The sequence below is a fragment of the Aotus nancymaae genome, unplaced genomic scaffold, assembly GCF_030222135.1.
Source record: "Aotus nancymaae isolate 86718 unplaced genomic scaffold, 86718_ANA_hifiasm-v0.15.2.pri h1tg000059l, whole genome shotgun sequence".
Taxonomy (NCBI): Eukaryota; Metazoa; Chordata; class Mammalia; order Primates; family Aotidae; genus Aotus; species Aotus nancymaae.
The window spans coordinates 34,042,881-34,063,635 of NW_026988473.1; the positions used below are offsets into that span (position 1 = coordinate 34,042,881).

Here is a 20,755-nt window from a genome sequence, read left to right on the forward strand (position 1 = left end):
TGTAATTTATTTACTTAAAGACCCTGTAATTCAGAATATTGTGCTGTTTCTGTTCTGTCATTTACTTTTTTACTTTTACAATACATTTTCTTAATGAAATATAGAAGTCCTTAGGTTCTGCAAGAAATTCGTTTGGTTCGTTCTTTGAGATTTTTGATTTTAATCCATATCAATAGAGTGTGCCTTGTTACTTTATTTTATTCTGAACCTTTATGGAGTACTTGTGTACACCTTCATATTACTTGGGAATACATGGCTTACTTTTTATTTTAAAAAATCCAGCAAATTTAAGGACATGGACTATTTACAAGAGAGGAAATTTAGTGAAACAGAGACACGATGGTATTATGATTGAGCACCTGTGTTAATCCTGATTCCATTAGTGACTGCATATTTGACCTTCAGAAACCATGCCAGTGTTCTACATTTTACTTTCTTCATATATTATTTTCCAGTACTCTAAACTTACATGGATGAAGTAGAACTTACATAGGAAAAGTAGAATTTATATGCAAGAAGTAGAACTTCTTAACATCTTCCATGTAATGATCTGCTCATCATTAACAGAAGGTGACAGGTGACAATGGAAACAAGACTTCATTGCCTTGAGATGAAGGGAAGGTAGGAATGCGCGCGCGTGCGTGCGCGCGCGCACACACGCACACACACACACACACACACACACACACACACCCCTTATAAAATCCTTTCCAGGCACTGCAATAGGCACTGGGGGATTTAGTGACAAGTAAGATAAAATTGCTCCCTCTCTTTCTTGAGCTTACAGGAAGACTTTATGCAACATTAAGATAACTTAAAAGATACTTTACACAATATTAAAGTAAAATACTTCTAGGTGGTTTCACATATGCTTCCTCAAATCATTGGCTTGGATAATTTAGTCAAGTTATGGAGCAAGAGTCAAGACGAAAAAGATTGCTTTCTCCCTTTAGCCTCAAATATAGAGTAATCCATTGATTGCATGGAAGAAATACAATTAATTGGCTCTCATGCTTATTTCTGCTTCAGCGCTATCATCTTTTTTTTCTTAAAAATTTATATAGTGATAGGAGAACATTATTACTTAAAAATCATCAAAAATTATAATGTACTTTCAAACCTGGAAGTTTAGCTCATATGTCTGAGTGAGGAGCTTTATGGAAGTCCTAACATCAGATTCTCTGTGGAATAGGTAGGACATTTGAATTTCCTGACAAGAGAAAGGGTTAGCTGGCAAGTTTTCTCACATACCTTGTTTCAAAAGACAAAGATGTTTCCAGTGACTCTGGAATAATACAACTAGATCCTTAAATAACACTAAAAAAAGAAATGTAGTACATTTTAATCTATGTCAGGGGATGGCAAATATGTTCTGTAAAATGCCAGATCACACATCTTTTAGGCCTTGCAGTTTATGTACAGTCCCTGCTGCGTATTTCTGTTTTTATTTTTTTAAACCCAATAAGCATGTATCAACTATTCTTAGTTCATGGTGTGCACAAAAACAATGTAGGCCACATCTTCCGGCAGGCAGTAGTTTGCTTATTCTTGATCAAGTTATCTAAGTTTATGCTCATTATGATGGAATACAATTATGCGAAATGCAGAAAATGGTTCTCTCTCCCCTTGTCATTTGTAAAGTTAAACTTATTCAAATATATAATAAGTATCTTCTTTGTGTATGCTGCACCAGAAGGTATGAAGATGACTTTGAAGTTCCAGACAACAAGCAAAAGATGATTATGAAAATAAACAAATAATAAGGCCAACATTGCTGAATGCATATTGGTTTCACCTTCTTTTCCTTCCTCACTAGTACAACATATTGTGACTAGTAAACAGATATTTTGTCAGCTTTCTTTATAGCTAAGATTCGTGTATGATATAATTATGACCAATGAAATATATTTGGAAGTTGCTGTGTAGGAAAAAAAATTTTTTTTTTTTTGAGACAGAGTCTCGCTCTGTCACCAGGTGCCAGGCTGGAGTGCAGTGGTGCAATTTCAGCTCACTGCAACCTCCGCCTCCCAGGTTCAAGCAATTCTCCTGCCTCAGCCTTCCGAGTAGCTGGGACTACAAGCACACGCCACCATAGGAAAAATTTTTAAAAGGTATTAAGACTTGGCTGCCACATGCTGTTTTCCCTATTTTTTTTCCACTTCCTCTCTGGAATGTGAATGTGGTATTGGGGGTGAAGCAGTAATTTTGCAACCATGAGTCAAGAAGCGGAAGTATAAAATCTGAAAAAGTCAGGGTTCCCCATGGCTCTGTGAAACATTTTACCAGCAAGAGATGGTCATGTCTGGACTTCTTTTTTATATGATAAAAAATAAATTCCTTACTTATTTAAACCTTTATTTGCCAGCTCATCTGGATACAGATAAGTTGGATTTAAGAAACATTTGAGGGCCGGGCGTGGTGGCTCAAGCATGTAATCCCAGCAATTTGGGAGGCCGAGGCGGGTGGATCATGAGATTGAGACCATCCTGGCCAACATGGTGAAACCCCATCTCTACTAAAAATAAAAAAAATTAGCCGGGCGTGGTGGTGTGCGCTTGTAGTCCCAGCTACTCGGGAGGCTGAGGTGGGAGAATCACTTGAACCTGGGAGGCAGAGGTGGCAGTGAGTCTAGGTCGTGCCACTGCACTCCAGCATGGCGACAGAGTGAGACTTCATCTCAAACAAAACAAAACAAAACCAAAAAACGATTTGTGAAAGGTCCCTCCACATCTAGGGTGCAGGCTGAGCAAAAAACAAGGATCTGAAAGTACAGTATTTGAGCAGTAGAAAACATGTCGTTTGGCTGGAACAAAAGGCTATAAGGGGAAATGGTGGTTGAGAGAGATTAAAAGGCATGTTGATACCAGATCACGAAGCGCCATGCGTAGCAAGTTAAGGAGTTTGCGCTTCATTCTGTTATGAATGGGATTTTTTTTTTCTTCAGGTAGCAGATTTGAAAATGAAGGTGATGACAGTGTGTGTATGGTATATTGAAAACAGGTAAAAGGGCTAGAATCAGACACATTGTTTGGAGCTTTTGTAATAATTTGGTCTAGAAGAAATGAGAACTGTGGGAGTAAAAGCGTATATGGGAGGATACATGTAAGCAATGTTCCAAGGACATGTTTTAAATTGTCTGTACTTTATGTTTTCATAAAATGTTTTATTATTTTCTTTGCTATTGTATGAAATATCATTTTATGAGAGACAATGACTTTGTCATCAAACCGATACCAGGGGAAAACCTGAAAAACTCCTGTGAATTTTCAGTTTTCACAAATATGTGAAAATTAAATAACACACTCCTGAACAAGAAAAAAATCAAAAGAGAAATTAAAAATATCTTGAGACAAAAATAGCACATAATAAATGTATGAGATGCAGTAAAAGTGGTTCAAAGAGGGAAGTTTATTATGATAAATGCCTACATAAGAAATAGAAAAAGATCTTAAATAAACAACCTAACTTTATACTTCAAGGAACTAGAAAAAAGGAAGACACTAAGCCCTAAGTTAGCAGAAGGAAGGAAATAATAAAGATCAGAGTGGAAGTAAATGAAATTGAGACAAGAAAAAATGAAACTAAAACTGCTTTTGAAAGGTAGAATGACAAACCATTAGCTAACTTAAGAAAAAAAGAGAAGACTCAAAATCAGAAATGAAAAAGGAAACATTACAGCTGATACCACCGAAATATAAAAGCTTATAAGAGACTACTATGAACAGTTATATGCCAATAATTCAATAATCTAGAAGAAATGAATTCATTCCTAGAAATGTACAACCTACCAGGACTGAATCATGAATAGAAAATCTGAAGAGGACAATTAAGTGTGAAGATTAAGTCATTAATCAAAATCCTTCTATCCATGGTAACTCCAGGACCTGATAGCTTCACTGGTGAATTCTACCAAACATTAAAGAAGAATTAACACAAATTCTTCTCAAACTTTCCCCAAAAATTGAAGGAGAGGAAGAATACTTCCAAACTCATTTTATGAGGCCAGCACTACCCTCAAACCAAAGCCAGACTAGAACACTGAAAGAATAGGATATTATAGACCAATATTCCTGGTGAACAGATGCAAAATCTTTAATAAAATACTATCAAAATGAATTCAACAGCACATTAAAAGGATCATACAGTATGATCAAGTGGGATTTATCTCTGGGATGCAAAGATGGTTTGACACACGCAAAGATGGTTTGACACACACAAATCGCTAAATATGACAACACATTAGCAGGATGCAGGATAAAAATTAGGTGATCATTTCAATAGATGCAGAAGCAGCATTTGATAAAATTCAACATCCTTTTATGATAATAATTATCAACAAAGATAGATAGAAAGAATGTACCTCGACATAATAAATGCCATATATGCCAAGCCCACAGCTAATATCATATTCAATAATGAAAAGTTCAAAGCTTTTCCTCTAAGATTGGGAACAAGACAAGGATATTCAGTCTCACCACTTCTAATAACATAGTACTGGGAATCCTAGCCAGAGCAATTAGTCAAGAAGAAATAAAAAGCTTCCAAATCTTAAAGGAAGTAAAATTGTCCTGGTTTTCTGATGACATGATCTTATACACAGAAAACCTTAAAGACGGCAGAAAAAACTTTTAGAACTAATAAATGTAGTAAAGTTACAGAATACAAAATCAACATACAAATATCCATAGCATTTCTATGTAATAACAACTAAGATTCTGAAAAAGGTATCAATAAAACAATTCCATTTCAAGGATCATTAAAAATACTTAGGATTACATTTAACCAAGGCAGCAAAATATCTATACACTGAAAACTATAAGATGATGACAAAAAAAATTGAATGAGAAACAAATAAATGGAACAATACTCTGTGTTCTTAGATTTGAATAGTTATTATTGGCAAAATATCCACACTACCAAAGTCATCTACAGATTTGGTACAATTACTATCAAAACTCCAATGACACTTATCAAATAAATAAAAAAAAACACACTCTAAAATATGTATAGAACCACAAAAACTCTGAGTGACCAAAGCAGTTTTGAGAAGGAAAAACAAAGTTAGAGAGATCACATTATCTGATCCCAAAATATCCTACACGATTATAGTAATCAAAACAGCATGGTGTTGGAATAAAAACATACCTATAAATCAATGGAAAAGAATAGTCAGCCTAGAAATAAATTCGTGGATTTAAGGTCAATTAATCTTTGACAAAGATCCCAAGAACACACAATGGGGAAAAAGCAGTCTCTTCAACAAATGGTGGTGTATTACTAAATATCCAGATGAAGAAGTATAAAATTGGACCCTCATCTCACATTGTACATAAAGATCAACTCAAAATGGATTACAGACTTAAATATGAAATCTGAAACTTTAAAATTACTAGAATAAAACATATGGGAAAACTCCGACATTTGATTAGGCACAGATTTTTTTTGAGTGTGAACCCAAAAGAACAGGCAACAAAAGCAAAAATAAATGAGATGGCATTGAATTAAATCCTTGCACAGCAAAGGAAATAATAAAGAGAGTGAGGAAACGCCCTAAAAAATGAGAGAAAATATTTGTAAACTGTACTTCTGAGAGCCATCTATGTTTTTACTTATTTTAATCAAGTAAGTGAAGCAATCATCCTACATCATTCTATATGCCAAAGTCACTTTCAAATGGAGCCATGTTGACTCTTCTGTAAGCCACAGCAGGGCCAATACATCTGATAAGGGGTTAATCTCCAAAATATATAAGGAATTCAAACAACTCAATAGCAAGAAAACAAACTACTCAATTTAAAATGTGCAGCTGGGTGTAGTGGTGCATGCCTGTCATCCCAGCTATTTGAGAGGCTGAGGTAGGAGGATTGCTTGAACTCAGGAGTTTGAGGCCAAACTGGACAACATAGACTTTACCCTAAAACAATAAAAAATTAAGAAATTTTAAAAATGGGGAAAGAAATGGAATAGACATTTCTCTAAAGAAGACATATAAATGGCCAGTAGGTATATAAAAATGCTATCAATCATCATCAGGTAAATGCAAACCAAAACCACCCCATGAGATATCATCTCACACCTGTAAGAATGACTGTTGTCAAAAAGACAAAAGTATTGGTGAGGATATGGAGAAAAGAAAACCCTTGTACACTGTTAGTGGGAATGTAAATTATTTCAGCCATCATAGAAAACATTATAGAGATCCTCCCTGAAATAATACATGGAACTACCATTCCAGCAGTATCATTACTGGCCATATAGGCAAAGGAAGTGAAATAAGTATGTCAATGAGGTATCTGTATTCCCATGTTCATTACAGCATTATTCAGAATAGCCAAAACATGGAATTAACTTGTGTCCATTGATAGATGAGTGATTAAAAAATGTGATATATATCTAAACCCATATCTATCTATCATCTATCTGTCTACACACACACACACACACACACACACATACACACATTCACACACCCACACATGCACCAGAATATTATTCAGCCTCAAAAAAAAGAAGGAACATTCTGTCATTTGTGATAACAGGATGAACCTGAAAGGCATTATGTTAAGTGAAATAAGTCAGGCACAGAAAGACAAGTGCAATATGATCTCACTTATACATGGAATCTAAAACTGCTGAACTGATGAGTAGAACAGTGGGTGCCAGGGCCTGGGAGGTGGGAGAAATGGGGATATGTTGGTCAAAAGATAGTACTTCTTCAGGATAAATAAGTTCTGGAGATCCAATATACGACATACTGACTGTAGTTAGTAATACTGTCTTGTTTACTCAAAATTTACCCAAAGAGTAGATTTTAAGTGTTCTCACCCTTCCAACGCACAATGATAACTATGTAAAGTTATGAATATATTAATTAGTTTGATTGTGGTAATTATTGCACAATGTATGCATAAACATTGATAATTATGCTTACAATGTTTATTTGTCAATTTACCTCAATAAAACAGGAATAATAATAAAGATTAATAGTTTTAATTGTATGTACAATAAGATTACAATAGTAGTAATAGTAGTAGAAGTAGCAGTAGTAGTAAAAGTATTTTACTTTTATTTTACTTTTAAATGCATTGAGTATTTACTCACTGCATTAAAAAATATATTCATTAATGTGTTTGAACATTTTTTGGCTGAAAAATTTTTATACAACTTGAAATTTGAAACACTACTACTTAATGAATACTCAGTCCTTGGGTGCATTTTCTATTATGAGGAACATGGTTTCTCTGCTTAAAGATAGTGTTGTACCCATGTCACACCAACTATTGAAGTGATCATTCCTATAGACATCTGTACCAACAAACACTAAGTATATTTCAGACTACTGTCCATCTTTTTTTTCTTTTTCTTCTTTTACCTAGGTTTGAACGAGAGAGGAAGAAGCACATTTCCAATCATTGGGGGAACCTGAGGCCATTCTCTCCAACCCATTTTGCCAAATGGATATCCTGAGGAAGGTGTTCCAAGAGAGGTAATGTCAGGATAGTGTGTGTCTGGAGGCTGCCCAAGGCACATGGGAGAGTGTGGAAGAACTGGAAAGACTTGGGTGTTGCTGATGTTAAATTACTTAGGTATCTCTGTAGAAACTTGGTGGGTCATTCGTTCTCTTCACAATTCCTTTCCTAGATTTATGATAAATGTGAAGGGTAATCAAAACAAAAGTAGGGCAAAATGGGAAAATAAGTTCCCATTTTAACTTTTTCTGGATTATTTAAAGCTCTACTGGGGCAAATGTGATGAAAATTAAAAATATATATATAAAACATTGCAGATCATCAGTATTTAAAAGCAAATGCTTTCTGAAAATTATAGTTTGTATGATAATATGATTTGTTGAAATCTGTTTTTTTAATTTAACTAACTTGGCTTGTTAGAATTGAGCTCAGCTGAAGTACCATGGCAATTTACTTAGATGATAAGCTACTGTTTTCTCTGAAGAAAGGAAAAATGTAGATACTCCTAGCTATATAAGATAAATTTTTGTCAGTGGGATTTCTTTGACAAATTAAAGAACACCTATAAGATAATTTTTTTATTTTACACTTAATTATAATTTTTATTCTTATAATTATAATTTAGTTTATGAAATATCAGATTGATTTTGGTGGGAAGGAGTAGTTTTGCCTGTTCTGAAAAACAGCCCTTGGATTTTTGGCATATTCTTATCTGATGGGATAGGTTTCTTTTATTTCATATCAATACATGTGTGTAATGTGTGTGTGTGTGTGTGTGTGTGTATGTGTGTGTGTGGTGTCTTTCCCTTCTAATTCATTCACCTACCATATTTTTTCTCTTCAGAGTAAAAGAAGTTTGTCTGGGACTTTTGTTGGGTACAACTAGATTGCTTGTTTTTGAAATTATTCTACTTTAGTGATGGGTGTGGGTTTTCTCCTTTGTTTTCTTTTTCTTAATGTTACAAATTCACATTTGTCTCCTGATTCTTCAGCACTGTTTGGAAAATCAAGAAAGTAGCTCTGGAATTTATTTTATTCATTGATCTTGGAAATTAAAGTTGTAAGGCCAGTTGCCTCGCCAGGAGCTCGGACGCACACCCACTCCTTCTTTTTCAAAAGCTCAGACAAGCCCGGACAAGCTCGGGCAAGCTCAGACATGCTCAGGCTTGTTCCCTTCTCCCATGCTCGCACAGCCTTACCTTCCCTTAAAGAGCCCAGTATGCAAACAAGGTGCTGTAACCATAGCCTCTTGTTAACCAATAGCGGTCAAGCCCTATTTACCAATAGCAGCCGAGTCTTAGCAACCAATAGCAGCTAAGTCTTAACAACCAATAGCAACTAAGTCTTAACAACCAATAGCAGCTGAGAAATTCCAACCAACAACAAGCCAAGTCCTAGGTCAAGGCTTGTAACTTACCCAATAGCAGTCCTGCTCTCCCACAACCAATCCAGCTATTTCACTCCCTATAAAACTCCACGACTGAGAGGATTCCCTGCGACTTCTCCGGCCCCTCCTGTCAGACTGCAGAACCTCACCCAGGAGCCTGAATAAACACTTTGCATTGGATCTTCTTGTGCTGGCCTCAGTTTCTTCACTTTAAGCTCGGTGAGAACAAACCTTACAAAAGTAACTTAGAACTAGGGCTTTTAGAAACAGAATGAAACAGCTTGTGCTATTATTGGGTCACAGGGCCCTCAGGAGACATGCAGGGAAAATGGAAGCTCAGAGATGCTGGGTGTGATTTTTCTGAGCTCACACTGCTGTTTCGTGAGAGATATTGCCCGAAAGCTGTATTTGCCAGCCAAGTGTACATGTATTAGGTGAAACTTCTCAAGTTTTCGTAAAAAAGAGTGCAAAAATTCTTCAAACATTAATTACTACTAATTTCAATCATAGGTTTTAGAGGGAATTCACAGAAAGTGGATACAGAAACTTTATAGTTACTACACATAAAACTAAAATTGTAGTAGATTAATGTGTAACTGAGAAGGCTGATTCATCTACTAAATTACTTATCCCTCAGAATAAAAGCCTGTTATTTCTTGAGTGTTTTTAGTAAATAGAAAACTAGACCAGCATAGACCCATGTTAGTAAATGTCCATATCTGTTAATTTTTATCTTCTCTTCCTCAGGGTAAGCCATCAAACCTGCTGTTATATAGCAGGATGCACTAATATGTATGACTTCCTGCCTCTATGTGGTAGGATAAAAAAAAGATCAAAAGAAACGCACAAATTGTATGGATGTCTTATGTGCAAAGTGTATGTCAAACCATTTATACGGCGATTATGTTCTGTCACTCAGCTGATACTTTCTATACATTAACTTAATCCTCTAGAAAACCCTCTAAGACCAGTGCTATCACTTCCATTATACAGATGACCTTGAGCCTGGAGAGGGGAAGTAACAGATGTGAACGCAAAGGAAATAGGAATTTTGACATACCATCCACCCCATCATGGAAAAATTATGGATGAATAATTTTCTAAGTAATGTTTTCAATTTACAAAAAAAAGTACTATTAAAATTGGTAGCTAAATCTCAAGATTGTTGGGTGTTGTTAGCTAACCTCACCATCTGACATTTTGGCTTTAGAGAGAGGACAAGAAGTTTTGTAGACATTACACCACGGAGCCTTAACTATATTGTTATTATTTTATATTTCAACCTTTAAATAATAAAATAAATTAATTTTTACTTGGTAAGGTGGAGGTTGACTAGACAATATTTGTACTGCCTGCACTTTAACATCACTTGAATACATACATACTCAAGATACCTGCTATCCAAAGCCCTTCGACTTGAAGTCTTTTTAAAATTGTAAAATGGTTATTATTATTACTTTTAAACTTGGTTTAATAAGTGACTGAGATACTTAACAATTTGTGAATATATTCTCATGTGAATAATGAATTCTATAAAGCAATTAGAGGCCAGGTGCAGTGGCCTGTAATCCCAGAACTTTGGGAGGCCAGAGCAGAAGGATTGTTTGAGGCCAGGACTTTGACACCGGTTTGGACAACATAGTGAGACCCCCATATCTACCAAAAAAAATTAGGCAGGCATGGTGGTGCATACCTGTACTCTGAGTTACTTGGGAGGTTAAGACAGGAGGATCATTTGAACACGGGTTCGAGGTTACAGTGAGCTATGATTGCATCACTGCATTCCAGCCTAGACGACAGAGCAACAATAGCAACAAAATAACAACAAGACAACAACAATAACAAAAATAATGCCATTAGAAAAACCAGTCCATTCTCTAAAGTAGGTTTACAATTTTGCCTATCTTGCTTAAAGCATTAAATTTCATGCAAACACTTCATTCGTAAATTATACAAAGGGAAACTTTAGATTCACTTCAGTGGAATCGCCATGTTCCGATTGGAGCTCAAATTATCAAGGCTTTGTTTTCTGATGTAATACAAAGTACTGGGTTTAGATTTCAGGAAAATTTCTAAATTATTTGAACTAGAACATATGTTCATTATGTGAAACCTTACATTTTTAATCAAATCCGTACCTGTAATATATCTTCTTGAGCTTCACTAAGGGAACAAAACAATTGAAAATGTGCACAATGGTTTTAATTGGTCTGTATTTTAAAGAGGCATGTTATAGTCAGCTTTTTGAGCTTAACAAAGAGCATCATATGCAGTTACCATTCTTGGGATGAGTTGTGGATTATTCAGGGAACATTTTGAAAATTCAACCAGAACCCTCCTTTGCCCATCCCCAGTCTCTTTTTAGACAGTGTTCTCTCTGTCTCCTCTGTATACTTTCTGGATTAGTTTAGGGATTGTAAAGTAATTTGACTATCAGACTAAGCCAAACATAATTGGGAGAGAGAAGCTGCCAAAAAGCGATCAGATTCACTGCATTCCAAAAGCAAGCCTATTCCAAATGCTTGATGGACCATCCCCAGCACAGTCCACATGGCCGTTAGCTATATGTGACTGGAGTTCTAATTGGATGCTCCCGACCACCTCAGTACACAGACTTCAATTCACAAACCCTTCCAATAAGGAGAAAAGGAAGTTGAGCTCAATCATACCTGTTCTCATATATGCTTCACACATCAAACCACACAAAACTCACCAAGTAAAGAAACTGTCAGCTTTGGTCCGTGGGTCCTTTGGAGAGAGAGCCCGTCACATCCCAGGGTTGATCTGCCCCCAGTTTGCAGTCTGATGTGGTACTTTTCCTTGGAAGCCTTTTTGCTCCTGGCAGTTTCACTGTGGCCCTGCCCCCGGACACAGCTGAGGTTTACAAATAAGGACGGATGTCTCAATCTGAAGGTGTAGCAACTACTGAAGGGAGCTTTGAGGGTTTTTTGTCATTGTTTTTTGTGCTGTTTGTTGTTGTTGTTGTTGCTGCTGCTGTTTTAAAGAAAAGAGCCTTTATGGCCTAGAGGGGAAGGAGTTACCGAGAGAAAATACCAAGACTACTGCTGGTTCCCAAAACCACAAAACCCCAGGACTCAATGCAAAGCATTGCCTCAGTTTAGAATCTTTCTTGTTAGAAGGAAAAGCAGTTCTCACCTGTCTTATCTTCTGTTTCTGGACCAGCAGTGGCAATAGTAGCAAGTGAACGAGCAGTTCACTTCTTTCCCACCTGTTCAGTATGACAGCTCGTTTATTGCACAACTCACGTAGGGCAGAGGCATTGAGATGTGCATTTAACAGGGAGGAGCTACCAGCTCTCACCCCAGCAGAAGTGAAATGGTATCTACTTGTCAATAGGGTATTCCAATATGAGCCTCTTTAAAGGGAGTTTGAGTAGTTATAAGGAACCGGTAGAAAGACTGGGATTGGTTCCCTAAGCCTGATGCCCTCCTTTCCCTGCAGTTTCGGCTGGAATACACAGTAGTTTCCAGAGAGCTTGGGGCTTTTTTGAAGGTACTTGGTTGCCCAGTGATTTGACTCACAACACACAGGCCTTAGGGCAACAAAAGGGAAAGGCCAGAGTAGGCAGCATACCAGGATTCACAGCCTGACTGCCAGGTATACGCTTGGAGAGAGCCCAGTTTAGAGGGAGGGCTTGCTGGACTGGTCTCAGATCCTAGGTCTTAACAGTCTAGATTACATTAAAAGAAAATCTGCAGGTGGAAACTAAGGTCCAGGAGAGAGATGAATGAGTCCTCTGCCCTCCTCCCACCTGACACCCCTTTCCTAGGAAGATGTAGAAGCAGCCTGCAACTTGTTCCTTCTTGCCCGAAGGGCTTACAGGGCTGTGAGTGAGACTCAGTCAAAAAACAAGAGTTACCACAGAGAGAGAAAATGCAGCCCAACTGTCTGGTGGACTCCTTTATGGGAAATCTCCCCTTCCAGAATGGCAGCATCCCCTCCCTAAATGATGCTCTGTCAGGTCCTTTAACAATAAAATTTAAACTGCGTCCCTGCATCTGAAAAGAGGAGCCTCTTTTCCACATTCCTCCTTTCTACTCTCAAGTCTCCAGGTCAAATTACTGACACTCACTGTCCAGTGAAAACAACAGCAGGTTTTGTTTTCCATGTATGAGAGGAGGGTGTGTATATGTGGGGTGCCGTCATATATGTGACCAGCATCTTAAACTTACAGTAACTGAAGTTGTACGTATGCCAGAAGAAATTATATAATTATATGTTAATAATTCATGACATCACAGAAATATACACAATTAATAGTTCCTTTACACTTTGTACTTTGGTGACAATTACTGGAATAAATTAGGTAAACTCTGTATTAGCTTTAAGAAAGTTGCTGACAAGAATGTGCCACATAAACATAGTTTCTAATGAAATGATAAACAACAAATAAACCAAAAAGTAAATCTGTTAATGAAGTTTAAAGACTTGCACATAAAGAATCAATTCTCACAAATAGACAAATAAACAAAATTCTGCTCTCCAATATAAGAAGCTTCTTAAATCAACATGGGAGTGCAAATATCTCTTGGACAGGCTTATTTTATATCCTCTGGATATATATATCAAGAGGTGGGATTGCAGGATCATATGGTAGTTCTATTTTTAATTTTCTGAGGAACAACCATACTGTTTTCCATAATGGTTGAATCAATTTACATTTCCAGCAACAGTGTATGTGTTAGTCCATTCTCACACTGCTATAAAGACATACCAGAGACTGGGTAATTTATCAAGGAAAGATATTTGCTGACTCAGACTTCTGCATGCCTTGGGGGGCCTCAGGAAACTTACACTCATGGCAGAAGGCAAGAGAGAAGCAAAGGCATGTCTTACATGGTGGCAGGCAAGAAAGAGCAAATGAATGAAGGGAGAAAAGTCCCTTATAAAACCATCACATCTCGTGAGAACTCACTATCATGAGAACAGTATGGGGGAAACCACCCCCATCCCCACGATCCAATCACCTCCCACCAGATTCTGCCCTTGACACATGGGGATTATGGGGAGGATTACAATTTGAGATGAGATTTGGGTGGGGACACAGAGCTGAACCCTATCAGTGTACGAGGGTTCCCTTTTCCCTCCATTCTCTTTAATATTCATCTTCTGTCTTTCTGATGAAAGTCATTCCACAGTGTAGGGTGTCATCTCATTCTAGTTTGAGTTTTAATTTACATTTCCATGTTGATTAGTGATTTGAGCATTTTCTTCATAGCTCTGTTGGACATTTGTATGTCTTATTTTGAGAAATGTCTATTCAGATTCTTTGTCTTTTTTTAAATCAGATTTCTTTTTTACATTGGGTTGTTTGCTGTTGAGTGTTTCTTATATATTTTGGATACTTCTTGTCATATGGATAGTTTACAAATATGTTTTTCCCATTCCATAGATTATCTTTTCACTCTGTTGACTGTTGGCTGTGCAAAAGCTTTTTTGTTTGATGCCACCTCATTTATTTTTGCTTTTGTTGCCTCTGTTTTGTGTGATATACAAAAAGTCACTGCCTATACCAATTGTTCACAGTAAACCGGTAAAGGGAATCAACCTGGGCTCATCAATAGATGAATGGGTAAAGAAAATATGATGTGTGTGTGTGTGTGTGTTGTGTGTGTGTATGTGTAATGGAATTCTATTCAGCCCTGAAAAAGAAGGAAATCTTATAATTTGTGACAACATGCATGAGCTTGCAGGACATATACTAAGTGAAATAAGCCAGGCTCCAAAAGATAAGCACTGCATGATTTCACTTATATGTGGCATCTAAAAATGTCAAACTCCAAGAAGCATAGAGTAGCATGGTGGCTGTCAGTGGGTGAGAGTTGGGGCAGGAGAGTGGGGAGGTAATGGCCAAAGGGTACAAAAATTTAGTCAGACAGGATTAATAAGTTCAGGAGATCTACTATACTACAGTTAATAATAATACCTAATATACTTGAAAATGGCTAAGAGGCTAGATAGTAAATGTTCTCACAACACAGAATGATAAGTATATGAAGTGATGAATATGTTAGCTTGATTTCATGATTTCACAGTATATACATACATTTAAGCATTACATTATACACCATAAATGTATATAATTTTTATTTGTCAACTATATCTTAATTAAAATTTTTTTAAACTTTAAGTTCAGGGGTATATGTGCAGGTTTGTTATATAGGTAAACTCATGTCATGGGGGCTTGTTGTACAGATTATTTTGTCACCTGGGTTATTTCATCACCAGGATATCAGACCTAGTATTCATTAGTTATTTTTCCTTATCCTCTCTCTCCTCCCATTCTCTACCTTGCAGTAGGATGCAGTGCCTATTGCTCTCCTTTATGCCTCCATCTGTTTTCACCTTTTAGCCCTCACTTGTAAGTGAAAACATGCAGTATTTGGTTTTCTGTTCCTGTATTAGTTTGCTAATGATAATGACCTCCAGCTCCATCTATGTCCATGCAAAGAATATGATCTCATTATTTTTTATGGCTGCATGGTACTCCATGGAATCTACCATTGATGGGCATTTCAGTTGATTCCATGTCTTTCCTATTGTAAATAGTGTTGCAATGAACATTTGCCTGCATGTGTCTTTATGACAGAATTATTCCTTTAGGTATATACTCAGTAATGAGATTGCTGGGTTGAATAGCAGTTCTGATTTTAGGTCTTTAAGGAATTACCAAACTGTTTTGCACTAATGTGGAACTAATTTACACTCTCACCAGCAGTGTATAAGCATTTCTTTTTCTCCATAACCTCACCAGCATTTGTTATTTTTTTGACTTTTTACCAATAGCCATTCTGATTGGAATGAAATGGTATCTCATTGCGGTTTTGATTTGCATTTCTCTAATGATCAGTGATGTTGAGCTTTTCTTCATATGCTTGTTGGCTGCATATATGTCTTCTTATGAAAAATGTTCATGTTCTTTGCCTACTTTTTAATGTAGTTTGTTTTTTTCTTATAAATTTGCTTAAGTTTTTATATGGAAGCTGGATATTAGACCTTTGTCAGATGCATAGTTTGCAAATACTTTCTCTCATTTCTATAGGTTGTCTGTTTGCTCTGTTAATAGTTTCTATTGCTGTCCAGGAGCTTTTTAGTTTAACTAGATCCCATTTATAATTTTTGCTTTTGTTGTAATTGCTTTTGGCATCTGGATCATGAAATCTTTGCCCATTCCTATGCTCGTAATGGTATGCCTAGGCTGTCTTCCAGGGTTTTTATAGTCTTGAGTTTTACATTTTTATCTTTAATCCATCTTGAGTCAATTTTTGTATATGGTGTACAGAAGGTGTCTATTTTCAATCTTCTGCTTATGGCTAGCTAGTTATCCCAGCACCATTTATTGAATAGAGAGTCCTTTTCTCATTGCTAATTTTTGTCAGCTTTTTCAAAGATCAGCTAGTTGTAGATGTGTCGCTTTATTTCTGGGCTCTCTATTCTGTTCCATTGGTCTGTTTGTCTGTTTTTGTACCAGTGCCACACTGTTTTAGTTACTGTAGCCCTTTACTGTAGTTTAAAGTTGGGTAGCATGATGCCTCCAGCTATGGAGAAGAAGGAGTTCCTTCTCCTTAATTCTTCTTGCTTATGATATTTTTGGCTATTAGGGCTCTTTTTTGGTTCATATGAATTTTCGAAAGCATTTTTTATAGTTTTGTGAAGAATGTCATTAGTAGTTTGATAGGCACAGCACTGAATCTGTAAATTGCTTTGGACAGTATGGCCATCTTAGTGACATTTATTGTTCTTATTCATGAGCATGGAATGTTTTTTCATTTGTTTGTTTCATCTCTGATTTCTTTGAGCAGTGTTTTTATAGTTCTCCTTGCAGATATTTTATAGCTGTATTCATAGGTATTTTGTTCTTTTTGTGAATAGAATAGAGTTTCTAATTCGGCTCCCAGCTTGACTGTTGTTGGTGTATAGGAGTGCTAGTGATTTTTGTACATTGATTATTTTTATCCTGAGATTTTGCTGAAGTTGTTTATCAGCTTAAGGAGCTTTTGGGCTGAGACTATGAAGTTTTCTAGATATAGGGTTATTTTGTCTGCAAAAAGGGTAGTTTGATGGCTTCTCTTCCCATATAGATGCCCTTTATTTCTTTCTCTTGCCTGATTTCCCTGGCCAGAACTTCCAGTACTATAAATAGGAGTGGTGAGAGAGGGCATCTTTGTCTTATGCCAGGTTTCAAGGGGAATGTTTCCAGCTTTTTGCCTATTCAATATAATGTTGGCTGTGGTTGTCATAGATGGCTCATATTATTTTGCAATATGGTCCTTTGATACTTAGATTATTGGGAGGTTTTAAACATGATGGTGTGTTGAATTTTATTAAAAGTCTTTTTTGCATCTATTGAGATAATCATGTTTTTGTCTTTTGTTCAGTTTATCACACTTATTGTTTTGTGTAAGTTGAACCAACCTTGAACCCCAGGGATAAAGCCTACGTGACTGTGGTGAATAAACTTTTTGATGTGTTGCTGTATTTGGTTTGCCAGTATTTTGTGAGGATTTTTACATAGATGTTCATCAAGGATATTGGCCTGAAGTGATTTTTTGTTGTTGTTGTTGTTATGTTTCTGCTTATGGCTAGCTAGTTATCCCAGCACCATATATTGAATAGGGAGTCCTTTTACTATTGCTTATTTTTGTCAGCTTTGTTTGCTGGCCTCATAGACTGAGTAAGGGAAGAGTCCTTTCTTCTCATTTTTTTTTGAATAGCTTCAGTAGGAATGGTCCCAGCTTTTTTTGTACATTCAGTGGAATTTGGCTGTGGATCCATCTGGTCTTTTATTTTTGGTTAGTAGGCTATTTATTAAGGATTCAATTTCAGAGCTTGTTATTGGTCTGTTCAGGGATTCAATTTCTTCCTTCCTTCCAATTTCTTGGGACAGTGTATGTGTCCAATAATATATCCATTTTTCTAGCTTTTCTAGTTTGTGTGCATAGAGGTATTCATAATGTTCTCTGATAGTTATTTGTATTGCTGTGGGGTCCCCCAGTGGTAATATCTCCTTTGTTCTTTCTATTTGTGTTTATTTGGATCTTTTCTCTTTTATTGTTTGTTTAGTTAGTGGTCTATTTTATTAATTTTTTCAAGAAATCAATTCCTGGATTCACTGATTTTTTGAATGATTTTTTGCATCTCAGTCTCCTTTAGTTTAGCTCTGATGTTGGTTATTTCCTGTCTTCTGCTAGCTTTGGGTTCAGTTTGCTCTTGGTTCTCTAGTTCTTTAGTTATGATGTGAGATTGTTAACTTGAGATCTTTCTAACTTTTTGATGTATTTAGTGCTACAAATTTCCCCCTTAACACTACCTTAGCTGTATCCCAGAGATTCTGGTATGTTGTATCTTTATTCTCATTCATTTCACAGAACTTGTTGATTTCTGCCTTACTTTCATTATTTATACAAAAGTCATTCAGGAGCAGGTTACTCAATTTCCATGGAATTGTATGGTTTTGAGCAAATTTCTTATTTGTGATTTCTAATTGATTGCGTTGTGGTTTGAAAGAGCGGTTGTTATGATTTCAGTTTTTTTTTGCATTTGCTGAGGAGTGTTTTGTGTTTAATTATGTGGTCAAATTTTAGATTATGTGCCATAACATTATGAGAAGAATGTATATTCTGTTGTTTTTGGGTGGAGAGTTCTGTAGATATCTATCAAGTTCATTCGGTCCTGTGCTGTGTACATGTCCTAAATAGCTTTGTTAATTTTCTGCCTTGATAGTCTGTCTAATACTGTCTGTCTAATATCTTTGTTAATTTTCTGCCTTGATAATCTGTCTAATACTGTCAGTGGGGTGTTGAAGTCTCACACTATCATTGTGTGAGTCTAAGTCTCTTTGAAGGCCTCTAAGAACTTGCTTTATGAATCTGGGTTCTCCTGTGTTGGGTTCATATATATTTGAGATAGGTATTCTTGTTGAATTGAACCTTTTACCATTTTGTAATTATCTTCTTTGTCTTTTTTTGATCTTTGTTGGTTTAAAGTCTGTTTTGTCTGAAATTAGGATTACAATGCCTACTTTTTACTGTTTTCCATTTGCTTGGTAGATTTTTCCCCTGCTCATGGAACAGAAGTTCCACGAGGGCTTTGAAACTTCTGTATTTAGTACAATTCTTAGATCAGGCAATAAAGACCTTTATCCTGAGCCCTGTGTTTTAGAGGGCTCTGTCTGAGCCCTCCTCCATCTGCACCACTCTCCAAGGGGTGACTTATCTATAAGAAGGGACTCACCCAGAGCCTATACCATCCTTCTTTTCTAGATAATGCTCCAAGATCCCAGACCCTGAAATTTCAGACCCTTAAAGACTTGCGTCTGCTTCCAGCATCTGTAAGTATTTTCTCCCTTCATCCAGTCAACTGAGGTTGCTCAGTACCACTGGTGTGTTTGCCCCTAGGCCCAAGGTGGAGATCTAGGGCAGCTCTTTCTATGTATGTGTGGTATACAAATAGACAAATATTCAATATGTGTGCTGGAGTGTCCACAGGGGTTCACATGGACTCCTTCCCAGTGTATGATGAAACTTGGGATGTGATGAGAAGTAGAGAGAGCTAGGGCCTCAGTCTGCAGGTGAGGGGCCAGAGTTCTAGGGAATGGCTCTCTCTTCCCTGCCAAATTCTGGTGTGGAACAACAAGGAATCTGGGACTAAATTCAAACTTGGCCTTCCATGTAACTATGAAGGTATATTTTTAAAAGTTAAGGAGTTGAACATATTTTATTCAAAGGTTAGGTTGTTATAAGCAGTGCTGTGCTTGTAAATGCTTAACAAAAGGCTCTCTGAAGACAAACTAAAAGACAATTTGTAGTGTTCACCATTTACCATAGTCTGATGTTCCCACCATGGCCGATTTCAAGCTACCAATACAACATTAATAAATTTGAATTTGGGAAGAGAGGCCTATGGCCTGTAAGAAAGAGCTGGTTCCAGCACACCAGTGTTTATAATTTTAAATATTTAGACATCTGGTATAGGGACCTCAATTTTTATGCTCATCCTGGGTCCCCCAAATGTTAGTGATGGTCTCTAGTGCACAGAAAAGCACCAGCATGGAGTAGAGTCTCTTAAATACTTCTCACATAGAAGACTGTTAGTTGTGTGAATGTAGGCAAGCCATTCATCTATAAATTAATCTGTACTTTACAGAGTTCTTAACTAAATGAGACAGTTTTTATGAAAGCATCTACCATAGTTCTTGGCATTTTACATACAACCAAAAAATGTTGTTGAAAGAATAAGTACTAGACAGTCAGTAAATTTTAATTTCTTTTTTTTATTATCATATTTAGGGAAAATTCAAGTTTTCTAGTTTAAACTGTTCCTAGGCATTTGTAATTTTCTGCAGTTCTTTCTAGGTCATGTCAAATGCCCATTTTTAAAGGGATTTTTTTTCTTGGAGAACCCTTTGTGATAAGTATCTCATTTTCATAAAGTTCCCAAGGGAACAGTGATCACACAGTGTTACTCATTTTAGAAAGTTTGGTAAAATTCCATTTGGCTGCAGGTCTGTTATCTGAGCCTAGGGGAAGAAAGTCTGTGTTTTATACTCTGACTTTGTTCTCAGCTGCGTTTTGTATCCTGGGATAGTGGAGAGAAAAATGGCTTTGAATTAGTACTTGAGATTTAGTCATTCCATATATTGCCTTCAGTGAAGAATGTCTTGAGTTTCCAAGATGAACACATGAGAAATAAAGGCATGTACAAGATTCAGCAGTGGCATTCTCTCACTCATTTGCTTGGCTAATTGAATAAAGCTCAATGACGAGTGATAATTTATATTTGAAACAGTTGTCATCTGTGAACATATTCCATTGCTTGGTAATTTATACACAATATAAGCATTGCTCTTTTCTCAGTAATTTCTAATAGCAGATGTTTT

At 36.5% G+C, this 20,755-nt stretch overlaps 2 protein-coding genes across 4 annotated transcripts in view; one reads left to right on the plus strand and one right to left on the minus strand.

Annotated features, from left to right (window-relative positions):
• The window catches only part of BBOX1 (gamma-butyrobetaine hydroxylase 1), an 82,843-nt gene extending 70,816 nt beyond the window's left edge, over nt 1–12,027 (minus strand). The window contains exon 1 of one of the 3 annotated variants that reach the window (XM_064365085.1): nt 12,013–12,027. The gene's annotated coding sequence lies outside the window, so the exon portion shown is untranslated. Of the gene's footprint in view, nt 1–10,549; nt 10,566–11,569; nt 11,824–12,012 lie in introns of those variants that run through there. The other 2 variants (XM_012452232.2, XM_064365084.1) reach the window with 2 other exon arrangements.
• CCDC34 (coiled-coil domain containing 34) overlaps nt 1–19,207 on the plus strand; it is a 327,538-nt gene extending 308,331 nt beyond the window's left edge. The window contains exons 11-12 of the mRNA XM_064365089.1: nt 7,377–7,486; nt 19,140–19,207. The gene's annotated coding sequence lies outside the window, so the exon portion shown is untranslated. The remainder of the gene's footprint in view (nt 1–7,376; nt 7,487–19,139) is intronic.
• The last annotated feature ends 1,548 nt before the right edge of the window (nt 19,208–20,755 follow it).